The following is a 14,948-nucleotide window of genomic DNA, read 5'->3' as shown; positions in this document are numbered from 1 at the left end:
TTTAATGTCAATGGCCATTCTAAGCTGAATGTGCCTGCTCTCGTCAGATCGCAGAAGTTACACAGCTTAAGGCCTCGCTAGTATCAGTGTGGGAGACTGTCTGGGAATCCGTGGTGCGGTTGACTTTTTATTATGTCGTTTAGATTTTGTTTCACAATAGATTAAATTGGACTATGGATTAAAGCATTTAACGTCAATGGCCATTCTAAGCTGAATGTGCCTGCTCTCGTCAGAACGCAGAAGTTACACAGCTTAAGGCCTCGCTAGTACCAGTGTGGGAGACGCTCTGGGAATCAGTGGTGCGGTTGACTTTTTATTATGTTGTTTAAATTTTGTTTCACAATAGATTAAATAGGACTATGGATTAAGGCTTTTAATGTCAATGGCCATTCTAAGCTGAATGTGCCTGCTCTCGTCAGATCGCAGAAGTTACACAGCTTAAGACCTCGCTAGTACGAGTGTGGGAGACTGTCTGGGAATCCGTGTTGCGGTTGACTTTTTATTATGTTGTTTAGATTTTGTTTCACAATCGATTAAAAAGGACTATGGATTAAAGCATTTAATGTCAATGGCCATTCTAAGCTGAATGTGCCCTCTCTCGTCAGATCGCAGAAGTTACACAGCTTAAGGCCTCGCTAGTACCAGTGTGAGAGACTGTCTGGGAATCCGAGGTGCAGTTGCCTTTTTATTATGTCGTTTAGATTTTGTTTCACAATCGGTTAAAAAGGACTATGGATTAAAGCATTTAATGTCAATGGCCATTATAAGCTGAATGTGCCTGCTCTCGTCAGATCGCAGAAGTTACACAGCTTAAGGCCTCGCTAGTACCAGTGTGGGACATTGTCTGGGAATCCGTGGTGCGGTTGACTTTTTATTATGTCGTTTAGATTTTGTTTCACAATAGATTAAATTGGACTATGGATTAAAGCATTTAATGTCAATGGCCATTCTAAGCTGAATGTGCCTGCTCTCGTCAGATCGCAGAAGTTACACAGCTTAAGGCTTCGCTAGTACCAGTGTGGGAGACTGTCTGGGAATCCGTGGTGCGGTTGACTTTTTATTATGTCGTTTAGATTTTGTTTCACAATAGATTAAATAGGACAATGGATTAAAGCATTTAACGTCAATCGCCATTCTAAGCTGAATGTGCCTGCTCTCGTCAGATCGCAGAAGTTACACAGCTTAAGGCCTCGCTAGTACCAGTGTGAGAGACTGTCTGGGAATCCGTGGTGCAGATACCTTTTTATTATGTCGTTTAGATTTTGTTTCACAATCGATTAAAAAGGACTATGGATTAAAGCATTTAATGTCAATGGCCATTATAAGCTGAATGTGCCTGCTCTCGTCAGATCGCAGAAGTTACACAGCTTAAGGCCTCGCTAGTACCAGTGTGGGACACTGTCTGGGAATCCGTGGTGCGGTTGACTTTTTATTATGTCGTTTAGATTTTGTTTCACAATAGATTAAATTGGACTATGGATTAAAGCATTTAACGTCAATGGCCATTCTAAGCTGAATGTGCCTGCTCTCGTCAGAACGCAGAAGTTACACAGCTTAAGGCCTCGCTAGTACCAGTGTGGGAGACTGTCTGGGAATCCGTGGTGCGGTTGAATTTTTATTATGTCGTTTAGATTTTGTTTCACAATCGATTAAAAAGGACTATGGATTAAAGCATTTAATGTCAATGGCCATTCTAATCTGAATGTCCCTGCTCTTGTCAGATCGCAGAAGTTACACAGCTTAAGGCCTCGCTAGTACCAGTGTGGGAGACTCTCTGGGAATCCGTGGTGCCGTTGACTTTTTATTATGTTGTTTAGATTTTGTTTCACAATAGATTAAATAGGACTATGGATTAAGGCTTTTAATGTCAATGGCCATTCTAAGCTGAATGTGCCTGCTCTCGTCAGATCGCAGAAGTTACACAGCTTAAGGCGTCGCTAGTACCAGTGTGGGAGACTGTCTGGGAATCCGTGGTGCGGTTGACTTTTTATTATGTTGTTTAGATTTTGTTTCACAATCGATTAAAAAGGACTACGGATTAAAGCATTTAATGTCAATGGCCATTCTAAACTGAATGTGCCTGCTCTCGTCAGATCGCAGAAGTTACACAGCTTAAGGCCTCGCTGGTACCAGTGTGGGAGACTGTCTGGGAATCCATGATTCGGTTGACTTTTTATTATGTCGTTTAGATTTTGTTTCACAATCGATTAAAAAGGACTATGGATTAAAGCATTTAATGTCAATGGCCATTCTAAGCTGAATGTGCCTGCTCTCGTAAGATCGCAGAAGTTACACAGCTTAAGGCCTCGCTAGTACCAGTGTGGGAGACTGTCTGGGAAACCGTGGTGCGGTTGACTTTTTATTATGTCGTTTAGATTTTGTTTCACAATCGATTAAAAAGGACTATGGATTAAAGCATTTAATGTCAATGGCCATTCTAAGCTGAATGTGCCTGCTCTCGTCGGATCGCAGAAGTTACACAGCTTAAGGCCTCGCTAGTACTAGTGTGGGAGACTGTCTGGGAATCCGTGGTGCGGTTGACTCTTTATTATGTCGTTTAGATTTTGTTTCACAATAGATTAAATAGGACTATGGATTAAAGCAATTAACGTCAATAACCATTCTAAGCTGAATGTGCCTTGCTCTCGTCAGAACGCAGAAGTTACACAGCTTAAGGCCTCGCTAGTACCAGTGTGGGAGACTGTCTGGGAATCCATGGTGCGGTTGAGTTTTTATTATGTCGTTTAGATTTTGTTTTACAATCGATTAAAAAGGACTATGGATTAAAGCATTTAATGTCAATGGCCATTCTAAGCTGAATGTGCCTGCTCTCGTCAGATCGCAGAAGTTACACAGCTTAAGGCCTCGCTAGTACCAGTGTGGGAGACTGTCTGGGAATCCGTGGTGTGGTTGACTTTTTAATATGTCGTTTCGATTTTGTTTCACAATAGATTAAAAAGGACTATGGATTAAAGCATTTAATGTCAATGGCCATTCTAAGCTGAATGTCCCTGCTCTCGTCAGATCGCAGAAGTTACACAGCTTAAGGCCTCGCTAGTACCAGTGTGGGAGACTCTCTGGGAATCCGTGGTGCGGTTGACTTTTTATTATGTTGTTTAGATTTTGTTTCACAATAGATTAAATAGGACTATGGATTAAGGCTTTTAATGTCAATGGCCATTCTAAGCTGAATGTGCCTGCTCTTGTCAGATCGCAGAAGTTACCCAGCTTAAGGCCTCGCTAGTACCAGTGTGGGAGACTGTCTGGGAATCCGTGGTGCGGTTGACTGTTTATTATGTTGTTTAGATTTTGTTTCACAATCGATTAAAAAGGACTATGGATTAAAGCATTTAATGTCAATGGCCATTATAAGCTGAATGTGCCTGCTCTCGTCAGATCGCAGAAGTTACACAGCTTAAGGCCTCGCTAGTACCAGTGTGGGACACTGTCTGGGAATCCGTGGTGCGGTTGACTTTTTATTATGTCGTTTAGATTTTGTTTCACAATAGATTAAATTGGACTATGGATTAAAGCATTTAACGTCAATGGCCATTCTAAGCTGAATGTGCCTGCTCTCGTCAGAACGCAGAAGTTACACAGCTTAAGGCCTCGCTAGTACCAGTGTGGGAGACTGTCTGGGAATCCGTGGTGCGGTTGAATTTTTATTATGTCGTTTAGATTTTGTTTCACAATCGATTAAAAAGGACTATGGATTAAAGCATTTAATGTCAATGGCCATTCTAAGCTGAATGTGCCTGCTCTCGTCAGATCTCAGAAGTTACACAGCTTAAGGCCTCGCTAGTACCAGTGTGGGAGACTCTCTGGGAATCCGTGGTGCCGTTGACTTTTTATTATGTTGTTTAGATTTTGTTTCACAATAGATTAAATAGGACTATGGATTAAGGCTTTTAAAGTCAATGGCCATTCTAAGCTGAATGTGCCTGCTCTCGTCAGATCGCAGAAGTTACACAGCTTAAGGCCTCGCTAGTACCAGTGTGGGAGACTGTCTGGGAATCCGTGGTGCGGTTGACTTTTTATTATGTTGTTTAGATTTTGTTTCACAATCGATTAAAAAGGACTATGGATTAAAGCATTTAATGTCAATGGCCATTCTAAACTGAATGTGCCTGCTCTCGTCAGATCGCAGAAGTTACACAGCTTAAGGCCTCGCTAGTACCAGTGTGGGAGACTGTCTGGGAATCCGTGGTGCGGTTGCCTTTTTATTATGTCGTTTAGATTTTGTTTCACAATCGATTAAAAAGGACTATGGATTAAAGCATTTAATGTCAATGGCCATTCTAAGCTGAATGTGCCTGCTCTCGTCAGATCGCAGAAGTTACACAGCTTAAGGCCTCGCTAGTACCAGTGTGGGAGACTGTCTGGGAAACCGTGGTGCGGTTGACTTTTTATTATGTCGTTTAGATTTTGTTTCACAATCGATTAAAAAGGACTATGGATTAAAGCATTTAATGTCAATGGCCATTCTAAGCTGAATGTGCCTGCTCTCGTCAGATCGCAGAAGTTACACAGCATAAGGCCTCGCTAGTACTAGTGTGGGAGACTGTCTGGGAATCAGTGGTGTGGTTGACTTTTTATTATGTCGTTTAGATTTTGTTTCACAATAGATTAAATAGGACTATGGATTAAAGCATTTAACGTCAATAGCCATTCTAAGCTGAATGTGCCTGCTCTCGTCAGATCGCAGAAGTTACACAGCTTAAGGTCTCGCTAGTACCAGTGTGGGAGACTGTCTGGGAAACCGTGGTGCGGTTGACTTTTTATTATGTCGTTTAGATTTTGTTTCACAATCGATTAAAAAGGACTATGGATTAAAACATTTAATGTCAATGGCCATTCTAAGCTGAATGTGCCTGCTCTCGTCAGATCGCAGAAGTTACACAGCTTAAGGCCTCGCTAGTACTAGTGTGGGAGACTGTCTGGGAATCCGTGGTGCGGTTGACTTTTTATTATGTCGTTTAGATTTTGTTTCACAATAGATTAAATAGGACTATGGATTAAAGCAATTAACGTCAATAGCCATTCTAAGCTGAATGTGCCTGCTCTCGTCAGAACGCAGAAGTTACACAGCTTAAGGCCTCGCTAGTACCAGTGTGGGAGACTGTCTGGGAATCCATGGTGCGGTTGAGTTTTTATTATGTCGTTTAGATTTTGTTTTACAATCGATTAAAAAGGACTATGGATTAAAGCATTTAATGTCAATGGCCATTCTAAGCTGAATGTGCCTGCTCTCGTCAGATCGCAGAAGTTACACAGCTTAAGGCCTCGCTAGTACCAGTGTGGGAGACTGTCTGGGAATCCGGTGTGCGGTTGACTTTTTATTATGTCTTTTAGATTTTGTTTCACAATCGATTAAAAAGGACTATGGATTAAAGCATTTAGTGTCAATGGCCATTCTAAGCTGGATGTCCCTGCTCTCGTCAGATCGCAGAAGTTACACAGCTTAAGGCCTCGCTAGTACCAGTGTGGGAGACTGTCTGGGAATCCGTGGTGCAGTTGACTTTTTATTATGTCGTTTAGATTTTGTTTCACAATAGATTAAAAGGACTATGGATTAAAGCATTTAATGTCAATGGCCATTCTAAGCTGAATGTTCCTGCTCTCGTCAGATCGCAGAAGTTACACAGCTTAAGGCCTCGCTAGTACCAGTGTGGGAGACTGTCTGGGAATCCGTGGTGCGGTTGACTTTTTATTATGTCGTTTAGATTTTGTTTCACAATCGATTAAAAAGGACTATGGATTAAAGCATTTAATGTCAATGGCCGTTCTAAGCTGAATGTGCCTGCTCTCGTCAGATCGCAGAAGTTACACAGCTTAAGGACTCGCTAGTACCAGTGTGGGAGACTGTCTGGGAATCCGTGGTGCAGTTGACTTTTTATTATGTCGTTTAGATTTTGTTTCACAATAGATTAAATAGGACTATGGATTAAAGCATTTAATGTCAATGGCCATTCTAAGCTGAATGTGCCTGCTGTCGTCAGAATGCAGAAGTTACACAGCTTAAGGCCTCGCTAGTACCAGTGTGGGAGACTGTCTGGGAATCCGTGGTGCGGTTGAATTTTTATTATGTCGTTTAGATTTTGTTTCACAATCGATTAAAAAGGACTATGGATTAAAGCATTTAATGTCAATGGCCATTCTAAGCTGAATGTCCCTGCTCTTGTCAGATCTCAGAAGTTACACAGCTTAAGGCCTCGCTAGTACCAGTGTGGGAGACTGTCTGGGAATCCGTGGTGCGGTTGACTTTTTATTATGTCGTTTAGATTTTGTTTCACAATAGATTAAATAGGACTATGGATTAAAGCATTTAACGTCAATGGCCATTCTAAGCTGAATGTGCCTGCTCTCGTCAGATCGCAGAAGTTACACAGCTTAAGTCCTTGCTAGTACCAGTGTGGGAGTCTGTCTGGGAATCCGTGGTGCGGTTGACTTTTTATTATGTTGTTTAGATTTTGTTTCACAATCGATTAAAAAGGACTATGGATTAAAGCATTTAATGTCAATGGCCATTCTAAGCTGAATGTGCCTGCTCTCGTTAGATCGCAGAAGTTACACAGCTTAACGCCTCGCTAGTACCAGTGTGGGAGACTGTCTGGGAATCCGTGGTGCTGTTGATTTTTTATTATGTCGTTTAGATTTTGTTTCACAATAGATTAAATAGGACTATGGATTAAAGCATTTAACGTCAATGGCCATTCTAAGCTGAATGTGCCTGCTCTAGTCAGATCACAGAAGTTACACAGCTTAAGGCCTCGCTAGTACCAGTGTGGGAGACTGTCTGAGAATCCGTGGTGCGGTTGAATTTTTATTATGTCGTTTAGATTTTGTTTCACAATCGATTAAAAAGGACTATGGATTAAAGCATTTAATGTCAATGGCCATTCTAAGCTGAATGTGCCTGCTCTCGTCAGATCGCAGAAGTTACACAGCTTAAGGCCTCGCTAGTACCAGTGTGGGAGACTGTCTGGGAATCCGTTGTGCGGTTGCCTTTTTATTATGTCGTTTAGATTTTGTTTCACAATAGATTAAATAGGACTATGGATTAAAGCATTTAATGTCAATGGCCATTCTAAGCTGAATGTGCCTGCTCTCGTCAGAACGCAGAAGTTACACAGCTTAAGGCCTCGCTAGTACCAGTGTGGGAGACTGTCTGGGAATCCGTGGAGCGGTTGAATTTTTATTATGTCGTTTAGATTTTGTTTCACAATCGATTAAAAAGGACTATGGATTAATGCATTTAATGTCAATGGCCATTCTAAGCTGAATGTCCCTGCTCTCGTCAGATCGCAGAAGTTACACAGCTTAATGCCTCGCTAGTACCAGTGTGGGAGACTGTCTGGGAATCCGTGGTGCGGTTGACTTTTTATTATGTCGTTTAGATTTTGTTTCACAATAGATTAAATAGGAATATGGATTAAGGCTTTTAATGTCAATGGCCATTCTAAGCTGAATGTGCCTGCTCTCGTCAGATCGCAGAAGTTACACAGCTAAAGGCCTCGCTAGTACCAGTGTGGGAGACTGTCTGGGAATCCGTGGTGCGGTTGACTTTTTATTATGTCGTTTAGATTTTGTTTCACAATCGATTAAAAAGGACTATGGATTAAAGCATTTAATGTCAATGGCCATTCTAAGCTGAATGTGCCTGCTCTCGTTAGATCGCAGAAGTTACACAGCTTAAGCCCTCGCTAGTACCAGTGTGGGAGACTGTCTGGGAATCCGGTGTGCGGTTGACTTTTTATTATGTCGTTTAGATTTTGTTTCACAATCGATTAAAAAGGACTATGGATTAAAGCATTTAATGTCAATGGCCATTCTAAGCTGGATATCCCTGCTCTCGTCAGATCGCAGAAGTTACACAGCTTAAGGCCTCGCTAGTACCATTTTACGAGACTGTCTGGGAATCCGTTGTGCGGTTGACTTTATATTATGTCGTTTAGATTTTGTTTCACAATCGATTAAAAGGACTATGGATTAAAGCATTTAATGTCAATGGCCATTCTAAGCTGAATGTTCCTGCTCTCGTCATATCGCAGAAGTTACACAGCTTAAGGCCTCGCTAGTACCAGTGTGGGAGACTGTCTGGGAATCCGTGGTGCGGTTGACTTTTTATTATGTCGTTTAGATTTTGTTTCACAATCGATTAAAAAGGACTATGGATTAAAGTGTTTAATGTCAATGGCCGTTCTAAGCTGAATGTGCCTGCTCTCGTCAGATCGCAGAAGTTACACAGCTTAAGGACTCGCTAGTACCAGTGTGGGAGACTGTCTGGGAATCCGTGGTGCAGTTGACTTTTTATTATGTCGTTTAGATTTTGTTTCACAATAGATTAAATAGGACTATGGATTAAAGCATTTAACGTCAATGGCCATTCTAAGCTGAATGTGCCTGCTGTCGTCAGAATGCAGAAGTTACACAGCTTAAGGCCTCGCTAGTACCAGTGTGGGAGACTGTCTGGGAATCCGTGGTGCGGTTTACTTTTTATTATGTCGTTTAGATTTTGTTTCACAATCGATTAAAAAGGACTATGGATTAAAGCATTTAATGTCAATGGCCATTCTAAGCTGAATGTGCCTGCTCTCGTCAGATCGCAGAAGTTACACAGCTTAAGGCCTCGCTAGTACCAGTGTGGGAGACTTTCTGGGAATCCGTGGTGCGGTTGAATTTTTATTATGTCGTTTAGATTTTGTTTCACAATAGATTAAATAGGACTATGGATTAAGGCTTTTAATGTCAATGGCCATTCTAAGCTGAATGTGCCTGCTCTCGTCAGATCGCAGAAGTTACACAGCTTAAGGCCTCGCTAGTACCAGTGTGGGAGACTGTCTGGGAATCCGTGGTGCGGTTGACTTTTTATTATGTCGTTTAGATTTTGTTCTCACAATCGATTAAAAAGGACTATGGATTAAAGCATTTAAAGTCAATGGCCATTCTAAGCTGAATGTCCCTGCTCTTGTCAGATCGCAGAAGTTACACAGCTTAAGGCCTCGCTAGTACCAGTGTGGGAGACTGTCTGGGAATCCGTGGTGCGGTTGACTTTTTATTATGTTGTTTAGATTTTGTTTCACAATAGATTAAATAGGACTATGGATTAAGGCTTTTAATGTCAATGGCCATTCTAAGCTGAATGTGCCTGCTCTCGTCAGATCGCAGAAGTTACACAGCTTAAGGCCTCGCTAGTACAAGTGTGGGAGACTGTCTGGGAATCCGTGGTGCGGTTGACTTTTTATTATGATGTTTAGATTTTGTTTCACAATCGATTAAAAAGGACTACGGATTAAAGCATTTAATGTCAATGGCCATTCTAAACTGAATGTGCCTGCTCTCGTTAGATCGCAGAAGTTACACAGCTTAACGCCTCGCTAGTACCAGTGTGGGAGACTGTCTGGGAATCCGTGGTGCGGTTGACTTTTTATTATGTCGTTTAGATTTTGTTTCACAATAGATTAAATAGGACTATGGATTAAAGCATTTAACGTCAACGGCCATTCTAAGCTGAATGTGCCTGCTCTCGTCAGATCGCAGAAGTTACACAGCTTAAGGCCTCGCTAGTACCAGTGTGGGAGACTGTCTGGGAATCCGTGGTGCGGTTCAATTTTTATTATGTCGTTTAGATTGTGTTTCACAATCGATTAAAAAGGACTATGGATTAAAGCATTTAATGTCAATGGCCATTCTAAGCTGAATGTCCCTGCTCTCGTCAGATCGCAGAAGTTACACAGCTTAAGGCCTTGCTAGTACCAGTGTGGGAGACTGTCTGGGAATCCGTGGAGCGGTTGACTTTTTATTATGTCGTTTAGATTTTGTTTCACAATAGATTAAATAGGACTATGGATTAAAGCATTTAACGTCAATGGCCATTCTAAGCTGAATGTGCCTGCTCTCGTCAGAATGCAGAAGTTATACAGCTTAAGGCCTCGCTAGTACCAGTGTGGGAGACTGTCTGTGAATCCGTGGTGCGGTTGAATTTTTATTATGTCGTTTAGATTTTGTTTCACAATCGATTAAAAAGGACTATGGATTAAAGCATTTAATGTCAATGGCCATTCTAAGCTGAATGCCCCTGCTCTCGTCAGATCGCAGAAGTTACACAGCTTAAGGCCTCGCTAGTACCAGTGTGGGAGACTGTCTGGGAATTCGTGGTGCGGTTAACTTTTTATTATGTTGTTTAGATTTTGTTTCACAATAGATTAAATAGGACTATGGATTAAGGCTTTTAACGTCAATGGCCATTCTAAGCTGAATGTGCCTGCTCTCGTCAGATCGCAGAAGTTACACAGCTTAAGGCCTCGCTAGTACCAGTGTGGGAGATTGTCTGGGAATCCGTGGTGCGGTTGACTTTTTATTATGTCGTTTAGATTTTGTTTCACAATCGATTAAAAAGGACTATGGATTAAAGCATTTAATGTCAATGGCCATTCTAAGCTGAATGTGCCTGCTCTCGTTAGATCACAGAAGTTACACAGCTTAACGCCTCGCTAGTACCAGTGTGGGAGACTGACTGTGAATCCTTGGTGCGGTTGACTTTTTATTATGTCGTTTAGATTTTGTTTCACAATAGATTAAATAGGACTATGGATTAAAGCATTTAACGTCAATGGCCATTCTAAGCTGAATGTGCCTGCTCTCGTCAGATCGCAGAAGTTACACAGCTTAAGGCCTCGCTAGTACCAGTGTGGGAGACTGTCTGGGAATCCGTGGTGCGGTTGAATTTTTATTATGTCGTTTAGATTTTGTTTCACAATCGATAAAAAAGGACTATGGATTAAAGCATTTAATGTCAATGGCCATTCTAAGCTGAATGTCCCTGCTCTCGTCAGATCGCAGAAGTTACACAGCTTAAGTCCTCGCTAGTACCGGTGTGGGAGACTGTCTGGGAATCCGTGGTGCGGTTGACTTTTTATTATGTTGTTTAGATTTTGTTTCACAATAGATTAAATAGGACTATGGATTAAGGCTTTTAACGTCAATGGCCATTCTAAGCTGAATGTGCCTGCTCTCGTCAGATCGCAGAACTTACAAAGCTTAAGGCCTTGCTAGTACCAGTGTGGGAGACTGTCTGGGAATCCTTGGTGCGGTTGACTATTTATTATGTCGTTTAGATTTTGTTTCACAATCGATTAAAAAGGACTATGGATTAAATCGTTTAATGTCAATGGCCATTCTAAGCTGAATGTGCCTGCTCTCTTTAGATCGCAGAAGTTACACAGCTTAAGGCCTCGCTAGTACCAGTGTGGGAGACTGTCTGGGAATCCGTGGTGCGGTTGACTTTTTATTATGTCGTTTAGATTTTGTTTCACAATAGATTAAATAGGACTATGGATTAAAGCATTTAACGTCAATGGCCATTCTAAGCTGAATGTGCCTGCTCTCGTCAGATCGCAGAAGTTACACAGCTTAAGGCCTTGCTAGTACCAGTGTGGGAGACTGTCTGGGAATCCGTGGTGCGGTTGAATTTTTATTATGTCGTTTAGATTTTGTTTCACAATCGATAAAAAAGGACTATGGATTAAAGCATTTAATGTCAATGGCCATTCTAAGCTGAATGTCCCTGCTCTCGTCAGATCGCAGAAGTTACACAGCTTAAGTCCTCGCTAGTACCAGTGTGGGAGACTGTCTGGGAATCCGTGGTGCGGTTGACTTTTTATTATGTTGTTTAGATTTTGTTTCACAATAGATTAAATAGGACTATGGATTAAGGCTTTTAATGTCAATGGCCATTCTAAGCTGAATGTGCCTGCTCTCGTCAGATCGCAGAACTTACAAAGCTTAAGGCCTCGCTAGTACCAGTGTGGGAGACTGTCTGGGAATCCGTGGTGCGGTTGACTTTTTATTATGTCGTTTAGATTTTGTTTCACAATAGATTAAATAGGACTATGGATTAAAGCATTTAACGTCAATGGCCATTCTAAGCTGAATGTGCCTGCTCTCGTCAGATCGCAGAAGTTACACAGCTTAAGGCCTCGCTAGTTCCAGTGTGGGAGACTGTCTGGGAATCCGTGGTGCGGTTGAATTTTGTATTATGTCGTTTAGATTTTGGTACACAATCGATTAAAAAGAACTATGGATTAAAGCATTTAATGTCAATGGCCATTCTAAGCTGAATGTGCCTGCTCTCGTCAAAGCGCAGAAGTTACACAGCTTAAGGCCTTGCTAGTACCAGTGTGGGAGACTGTCTGGGAATCCGTGGTGCGGTTGACTTTTTATTATGTCGTTTAGATTTTGTTTCACAATCGATTAAAAAGAACTATGGATTAAAGCATTTAATGTCAATGGCCATTCTAAGCTGAATGTGCAGAAGTTACACAGCTTAACGCCTCGCTAGTACCAGTGTGGGAGACTGTCTGGGAATCCGTGGTGCGGTTGACTTTTTATTATGTCGTTTAGATTTTGTTTCACAATCGATTAAAAAGGACTATGGATTAAAGCATTTAAAGTCAATGGCCATTCTAAGCTGAATGTCCCTGCTCTCGTCAGATCGCAGAAGTTACACAGCTTAAGGCCTCGCTAGTACCAGTGTGGGAGACTGTCTGGGAATCCGTGGTGCGGTTGACTTTTTATTATGTCGTTTAGATTTTGTTTCACAATAGATTAAATAGGACTATGGATTAAGGCTTTTAATGTCAATGGCCATTCTAAGCTGAATGTGCCTGCTCTCGTCAAAGCGCAGAAGTTACACAGCTTAAGGCCTTGCTAGTACCAGTGTGGGAGACTGTCTGGGAATCCGTGGTGCGGTTGACTTTTTATTATGTCGTTTAGATTTTGTTTCACAATCGATTAAAAAGAACTATGGATTAAAGCATTTAATGTCAATGGCCATTCTAAGCTGAATGTGCCTGCTCTCGTCAGTTCGCAGAAGTTACACAGCTTAACGCCTCGCTAGTACCAGTGTGGGAGACTGTCTGGGAATCCGTGGTGCGGTTGACTTTTTATTATGTCGTTTAGATGTTGTTTCACAATCGATTAAAAAGGACTATGGATTAAAGCATTTAATGTCAATGGCCATTCTAAGCTGAATGTGCCTGCTCTCGTCAGATCGCAGAAGTTACACAGCTTAAGGCCTCGCTAGTACCAGTGTGGGAGACTGTCTGGGAATCCGTGGTGCGGTTGACTTTTTATTATGTCGTTTAGATTTTGTTTCACAATAGATTAAATAGGACTATGGATTAAAGCATTTAACGTCAATGGCCATTCTAAGCTGAATGTGCCTGCTCTCGTCAGATCGCAGAAGTTACAAAGCTTAAGGCCTCGCTAGTACCAGTGTGGGAGACTGTCTGGGAATCCGTGGTGCGGTTGACTTTTTATTATGTCGTTTAGATTTTGTTTCACAATCGATTAAAAAGGACTATGGATTAAAGCATTTAAGGTCAATGGCCATTCTAAGCTGAATGTGCCTGCTCTCGTCAAATCGCAGAAGTTACACAGCTTGAGGCCTCGCTAGTACCAGTGTGGGAGACTGTCTGGGAATCCGTGGTGCGGTTGAATTTTTATTATGTCGTTTAGATTTTGTTTCACAATCGATTAAAAAGGACTATGGATTAAAGCATTTAATGTCAATGGCCATTATAAGCTGAATGTCCCTGCTCTCGTCAGATCGCAGAAGTTACACAGCTTAAGGCCTCGCTAGTACCAGTGTGGGAGACTGTCTGGGAATCCGTGGTGCGGTTGACTTTTTATTATGTTGTTTAGATTTTGTTTCACAATCGATTAAAAAGGACTATGGATTAAAGCATTTAATGTCAATTGCCATTCTAAGCTGAATGTGCCTGCTCTCGTCAGATCGCAGAAGTTACACAGCTTAAGCCTCGCTAGTACCAGTGTGGGAGACTGTCTGGGAATCCGTGGTGCGGTTGACTTTTTATTATGTCGTTTAGATTTTGTTTCACAATCGATTAAAAAGGACTATGGATTAAAGCATTTAATGTCAATGGCCATTCTAAGCTGTATGTGCCTGCTCTCATCAGATCGCAGAAGTTACACAGCTTAAGGCCTCGCTAGTACCAGTGTGGGAGACTGTCTGGGAATCCGTGGTGCGGTTGACTTTTTATTATGTCGTTTAGATTTTGTTTCACAATAGATTAAAAAGGACTATGGATTAAAGCATTTAATGTCAATGGCCATTCTAAGCTGAATGTCCCTCCTCTCGTCAGATCGCAGAAGTTACACAGCTTAAGGCCTCGCTAGTACCAATGTGGGAGACTGTCTGGGAATCTGTGGTGCGGTTGACTTTTTATTATGTTGTTTAGATTTTGTTTCACAATAGATTAAATAGGACTATGGATTAAGGCTTTTAATGTCAATGGCCATTCTAAGCTGAATGTGCCTGCTCTCGTCAGATCGCAGAAGTTACACAGCTTAAGGCCTCGCTAGTACCAGTGTGGGAGACTGTCTGGGAATCCGTGGTGCGGTTGCCTTTTTATTATGTCGTTTAGATTTTGTTTCACAATCGATTAAAAAGGACTATGGATTAAAGCATTTAAGGTCAATGGCCATTCTAAGCTGAATGTGCCTGCCCTTGTCAGATCGCAGAAGTTACACAGCTTAAGGCCCTGCTAGTACCAGTGTGGGAGACTGTCTGGGAATCCGTGGTGCGGCTGACTTTTTATTATGTCGTTTAGAGTTTGTTTCACAATAGATTAAATAGGACTATGGATTAAAGCATTTAACGTCAATGGCCATTCTAAGCTGAATGTGCCTGCTCTCGTCAGAACGCAGAAGTTACACAGCTTAAGGCCTCGCTAGTACCAGTGTGGGAGACTGTCTGGGAATCCGTGGTGCGGTTGACTTTTTATTATGTCGTTTAGATTTTGTTTCACAATCGATTAAAAAGGACTATGGATTAAAACATTTAATGTCAATGGCCATTCTAAGCTGAATGTGCCTGCTCTCGTCAGATCGCAGAAGTTACACAGCTTATGGCCTCGCTAGTACCA

At 41.7% G+C, this 14,948-nt stretch overlaps 67 pseudogenes; all 67 read left to right on the top strand.

The window, feature by feature from the left end:
• Positions 1-6: 6 nt before the first annotated feature.
• On the top strand, positions 7-125 carry LOC142727344 (5S ribosomal RNA; annotated as a pseudogene).
• A 67-nt stretch (positions 126-192) lies between these two features.
• Positions 193-311, top strand: LOC142727444 (5S ribosomal RNA; annotated as a pseudogene).
• A 67-nt stretch (positions 312-378) lies between these two features.
• On the top strand, positions 379-497 carry LOC142727151 (5S ribosomal RNA; annotated as a pseudogene).
• A 253-nt stretch (positions 498-750) lies between these two features.
• On the top strand, positions 751-869 carry LOC142727146 (5S ribosomal RNA; annotated as a pseudogene).
• A 67-nt stretch (positions 870-936) lies between these two features.
• Positions 937-1,055, top strand: LOC142727284 (5S ribosomal RNA; annotated as a pseudogene).
• Positions 1,056-1,308: 253 nt separating this feature from the next.
• On the top strand, positions 1,309-1,427 carry LOC142727660 (5S ribosomal RNA; annotated as a pseudogene).
• Positions 1,428-1,494: 67 nt separating this feature from the next.
• Positions 1,495-1,613, top strand: LOC142727288 (5S ribosomal RNA; annotated as a pseudogene).
• Positions 1,614-1,680: 67 nt separating this feature from the next.
• Positions 1,681-1,799, top strand: LOC142727423 (5S ribosomal RNA; annotated as a pseudogene).
• Positions 1,800-1,866: 67 nt separating this feature from the next.
• LOC142727487 (5S ribosomal RNA) lies at positions 1,867-1,985 on the top strand (annotated as a pseudogene).
• Positions 1,986-2,238: 253 nt separating this feature from the next.
• On the top strand, positions 2,239-2,357 carry LOC142727295 (5S ribosomal RNA; annotated as a pseudogene).
• A 67-nt stretch (positions 2,358-2,424) lies between these two features.
• On the top strand, positions 2,425-2,543 carry LOC142727212 (5S ribosomal RNA; annotated as a pseudogene).
• Positions 2,544-2,797: 254 nt separating this feature from the next.
• Positions 2,798-2,916, top strand: LOC142727277 (5S ribosomal RNA; annotated as a pseudogene).
• A 67-nt stretch (positions 2,917-2,983) lies between these two features.
• On the top strand, positions 2,984-3,102 carry LOC142727233 (5S ribosomal RNA; annotated as a pseudogene).
• A 67-nt stretch (positions 3,103-3,169) lies between these two features.
• Positions 3,170-3,288, top strand: LOC142727520 (5S ribosomal RNA; annotated as a pseudogene).
• A 67-nt stretch (positions 3,289-3,355) lies between these two features.
• On the top strand, positions 3,356-3,474 carry LOC142727659 (5S ribosomal RNA; annotated as a pseudogene).
• Positions 3,475-3,541: 67 nt separating this feature from the next.
• LOC142727287 (5S ribosomal RNA) lies at positions 3,542-3,660 on the top strand (annotated as a pseudogene).
• A 67-nt stretch (positions 3,661-3,727) lies between these two features.
• LOC142727306 (5S ribosomal RNA) lies at positions 3,728-3,846 on the top strand (annotated as a pseudogene).
• Positions 3,847-3,913: 67 nt separating this feature from the next.
• On the top strand, positions 3,914-4,032 carry LOC142727638 (5S ribosomal RNA; annotated as a pseudogene).
• A 67-nt stretch (positions 4,033-4,099) lies between these two features.
• LOC142727530 (5S ribosomal RNA) lies at positions 4,100-4,218 on the top strand (annotated as a pseudogene).
• A 67-nt stretch (positions 4,219-4,285) lies between these two features.
• LOC142727190 (5S ribosomal RNA) lies at positions 4,286-4,404 on the top strand (annotated as a pseudogene).
• A 67-nt stretch (positions 4,405-4,471) lies between these two features.
• On the top strand, positions 4,472-4,590 carry LOC142727673 (5S ribosomal RNA; annotated as a pseudogene).
• A 67-nt stretch (positions 4,591-4,657) lies between these two features.
• LOC142727434 (5S ribosomal RNA) lies at positions 4,658-4,776 on the top strand (annotated as a pseudogene).
• Positions 4,777-4,843: 67 nt separating this feature from the next.
• LOC142727330 (5S ribosomal RNA) lies at positions 4,844-4,962 on the top strand (annotated as a pseudogene).
• A 67-nt stretch (positions 4,963-5,029) lies between these two features.
• On the top strand, positions 5,030-5,148 carry LOC142727606 (5S ribosomal RNA; annotated as a pseudogene).
• Positions 5,149-5,215: 67 nt separating this feature from the next.
• On the top strand, positions 5,216-5,334 carry LOC142727524 (5S ribosomal RNA; annotated as a pseudogene).
• Positions 5,335-5,401: 67 nt separating this feature from the next.
• On the top strand, positions 5,402-5,520 carry LOC142727240 (5S ribosomal RNA; annotated as a pseudogene).
• Positions 5,521-5,586: 66 nt separating this feature from the next.
• LOC142727185 (5S ribosomal RNA) lies at positions 5,587-5,705 on the top strand (annotated as a pseudogene).
• Positions 5,706-5,772: 67 nt separating this feature from the next.
• LOC142727001 (5S ribosomal RNA) lies at positions 5,773-5,891 on the top strand (annotated as a pseudogene).
• Positions 5,892-6,144: 253 nt separating this feature from the next.
• On the top strand, positions 6,145-6,263 carry LOC142726985 (5S ribosomal RNA; annotated as a pseudogene).
• Positions 6,264-6,330: 67 nt separating this feature from the next.
• Positions 6,331-6,449, top strand: LOC142727649 (5S ribosomal RNA; annotated as a pseudogene).
• A 67-nt stretch (positions 6,450-6,516) lies between these two features.
• Positions 6,517-6,635, top strand: LOC142727507 (5S ribosomal RNA; annotated as a pseudogene).
• Positions 6,636-6,888: 253 nt separating this feature from the next.
• Positions 6,889-7,007, top strand: LOC142727616 (5S ribosomal RNA; annotated as a pseudogene).
• A 67-nt stretch (positions 7,008-7,074) lies between these two features.
• Positions 7,075-7,193, top strand: LOC142727505 (5S ribosomal RNA; annotated as a pseudogene).
• A 67-nt stretch (positions 7,194-7,260) lies between these two features.
• LOC142727582 (5S ribosomal RNA) lies at positions 7,261-7,379 on the top strand (annotated as a pseudogene).
• A 67-nt stretch (positions 7,380-7,446) lies between these two features.
• On the top strand, positions 7,447-7,565 carry LOC142727249 (5S ribosomal RNA; annotated as a pseudogene).
• Positions 7,566-7,632: 67 nt separating this feature from the next.
• Positions 7,633-7,751, top strand: LOC142727157 (5S ribosomal RNA; annotated as a pseudogene).
• Positions 7,752-8,003: 252 nt separating this feature from the next.
• On the top strand, positions 8,004-8,122 carry LOC142727611 (5S ribosomal RNA; annotated as a pseudogene).
• A 67-nt stretch (positions 8,123-8,189) lies between these two features.
• On the top strand, positions 8,190-8,308 carry LOC142727000 (5S ribosomal RNA; annotated as a pseudogene).
• Positions 8,309-8,561: 253 nt separating this feature from the next.
• On the top strand, positions 8,562-8,680 carry LOC142727322 (5S ribosomal RNA; annotated as a pseudogene).
• A 67-nt stretch (positions 8,681-8,747) lies between these two features.
• On the top strand, positions 8,748-8,866 carry LOC142727625 (5S ribosomal RNA; annotated as a pseudogene).
• Positions 8,867-8,934: 68 nt separating this feature from the next.
• On the top strand, positions 8,935-9,053 carry LOC142727492 (5S ribosomal RNA; annotated as a pseudogene).
• Positions 9,054-9,120: 67 nt separating this feature from the next.
• LOC142727340 (5S ribosomal RNA) lies at positions 9,121-9,239 on the top strand (annotated as a pseudogene).
• A 67-nt stretch (positions 9,240-9,306) lies between these two features.
• On the top strand, positions 9,307-9,425 carry LOC142727098 (5S ribosomal RNA; annotated as a pseudogene).
• Positions 9,426-9,864: 439 nt separating this feature from the next.
• LOC142726995 (5S ribosomal RNA) lies at positions 9,865-9,983 on the top strand (annotated as a pseudogene).
• A 67-nt stretch (positions 9,984-10,050) lies between these two features.
• Positions 10,051-10,169, top strand: LOC142727271 (5S ribosomal RNA; annotated as a pseudogene).
• Positions 10,170-10,236: 67 nt separating this feature from the next.
• Positions 10,237-10,355, top strand: LOC142727331 (5S ribosomal RNA; annotated as a pseudogene).
• Positions 10,356-10,608: 253 nt separating this feature from the next.
• On the top strand, positions 10,609-10,727 carry LOC142727377 (5S ribosomal RNA; annotated as a pseudogene).
• Positions 10,728-10,794: 67 nt separating this feature from the next.
• On the top strand, positions 10,795-10,913 carry LOC142727508 (5S ribosomal RNA; annotated as a pseudogene).
• A 67-nt stretch (positions 10,914-10,980) lies between these two features.
• On the top strand, positions 10,981-11,099 carry LOC142727081 (5S ribosomal RNA; annotated as a pseudogene).
• Positions 11,100-11,166: 67 nt separating this feature from the next.
• Positions 11,167-11,285, top strand: LOC142727305 (5S ribosomal RNA; annotated as a pseudogene).
• A 67-nt stretch (positions 11,286-11,352) lies between these two features.
• On the top strand, positions 11,353-11,471 carry LOC142727517 (5S ribosomal RNA; annotated as a pseudogene).
• Positions 11,472-11,538: 67 nt separating this feature from the next.
• Positions 11,539-11,657, top strand: LOC142727483 (5S ribosomal RNA; annotated as a pseudogene).
• Positions 11,658-11,724: 67 nt separating this feature from the next.
• On the top strand, positions 11,725-11,843 carry LOC142727626 (5S ribosomal RNA; annotated as a pseudogene).
• A 67-nt stretch (positions 11,844-11,910) lies between these two features.
• On the top strand, positions 11,911-12,029 carry LOC142727645 (5S ribosomal RNA; annotated as a pseudogene).
• Positions 12,030-12,097: 68 nt separating this feature from the next.
• Positions 12,098-12,216, top strand: LOC142727689 (5S ribosomal RNA; annotated as a pseudogene).
• Positions 12,217-12,451: 235 nt separating this feature from the next.
• Positions 12,452-12,570, top strand: LOC142727221 (5S ribosomal RNA; annotated as a pseudogene).
• Positions 12,571-12,637: 67 nt separating this feature from the next.
• On the top strand, positions 12,638-12,756 carry LOC142727688 (5S ribosomal RNA; annotated as a pseudogene).
• Positions 12,757-12,823: 67 nt separating this feature from the next.
• On the top strand, positions 12,824-12,942 carry LOC142727057 (5S ribosomal RNA; annotated as a pseudogene).
• Positions 12,943-13,009: 67 nt separating this feature from the next.
• LOC142727612 (5S ribosomal RNA) lies at positions 13,010-13,128 on the top strand (annotated as a pseudogene).
• Positions 13,129-13,195: 67 nt separating this feature from the next.
• Positions 13,196-13,314, top strand: LOC142727455 (5S ribosomal RNA; annotated as a pseudogene).
• Positions 13,315-13,381: 67 nt separating this feature from the next.
• On the top strand, positions 13,382-13,500 carry LOC142727068 (5S ribosomal RNA; annotated as a pseudogene).
• Positions 13,501-13,567: 67 nt separating this feature from the next.
• On the top strand, positions 13,568-13,686 carry LOC142727581 (5S ribosomal RNA; annotated as a pseudogene).
• Positions 13,687-13,753: 67 nt separating this feature from the next.
• On the top strand, positions 13,754-13,871 carry LOC142727678 (5S ribosomal RNA; annotated as a pseudogene).
• A 67-nt stretch (positions 13,872-13,938) lies between these two features.
• LOC142727393 (5S ribosomal RNA) lies at positions 13,939-14,057 on the top strand (annotated as a pseudogene).
• Positions 14,058-14,124: 67 nt separating this feature from the next.
• On the top strand, positions 14,125-14,243 carry LOC142727149 (5S ribosomal RNA; annotated as a pseudogene).
• A 67-nt stretch (positions 14,244-14,310) lies between these two features.
• Positions 14,311-14,429, top strand: LOC142727297 (5S ribosomal RNA; annotated as a pseudogene).
• A 253-nt stretch (positions 14,430-14,682) lies between these two features.
• Positions 14,683-14,801, top strand: LOC142727220 (5S ribosomal RNA; annotated as a pseudogene).
• Positions 14,802-14,948: the final 147 nt, after the last annotated feature.

This window comes from Rhinoderma darwinii, unplaced genomic scaffold (assembly GCF_050947455.1).
Source record: "Rhinoderma darwinii isolate aRhiDar2 unplaced genomic scaffold, aRhiDar2.hap1 Scaffold_647, whole genome shotgun sequence".
Classification (NCBI taxonomy): Eukaryota; Metazoa; Chordata; class Amphibia; order Anura; family Rhinodermatidae; genus Rhinoderma; species Rhinoderma darwinii.
The sequence above is the reverse complement of the archived record's forward strand: the minus strand, read 5'-3'. Positions and strand labels throughout refer to the sequence as shown.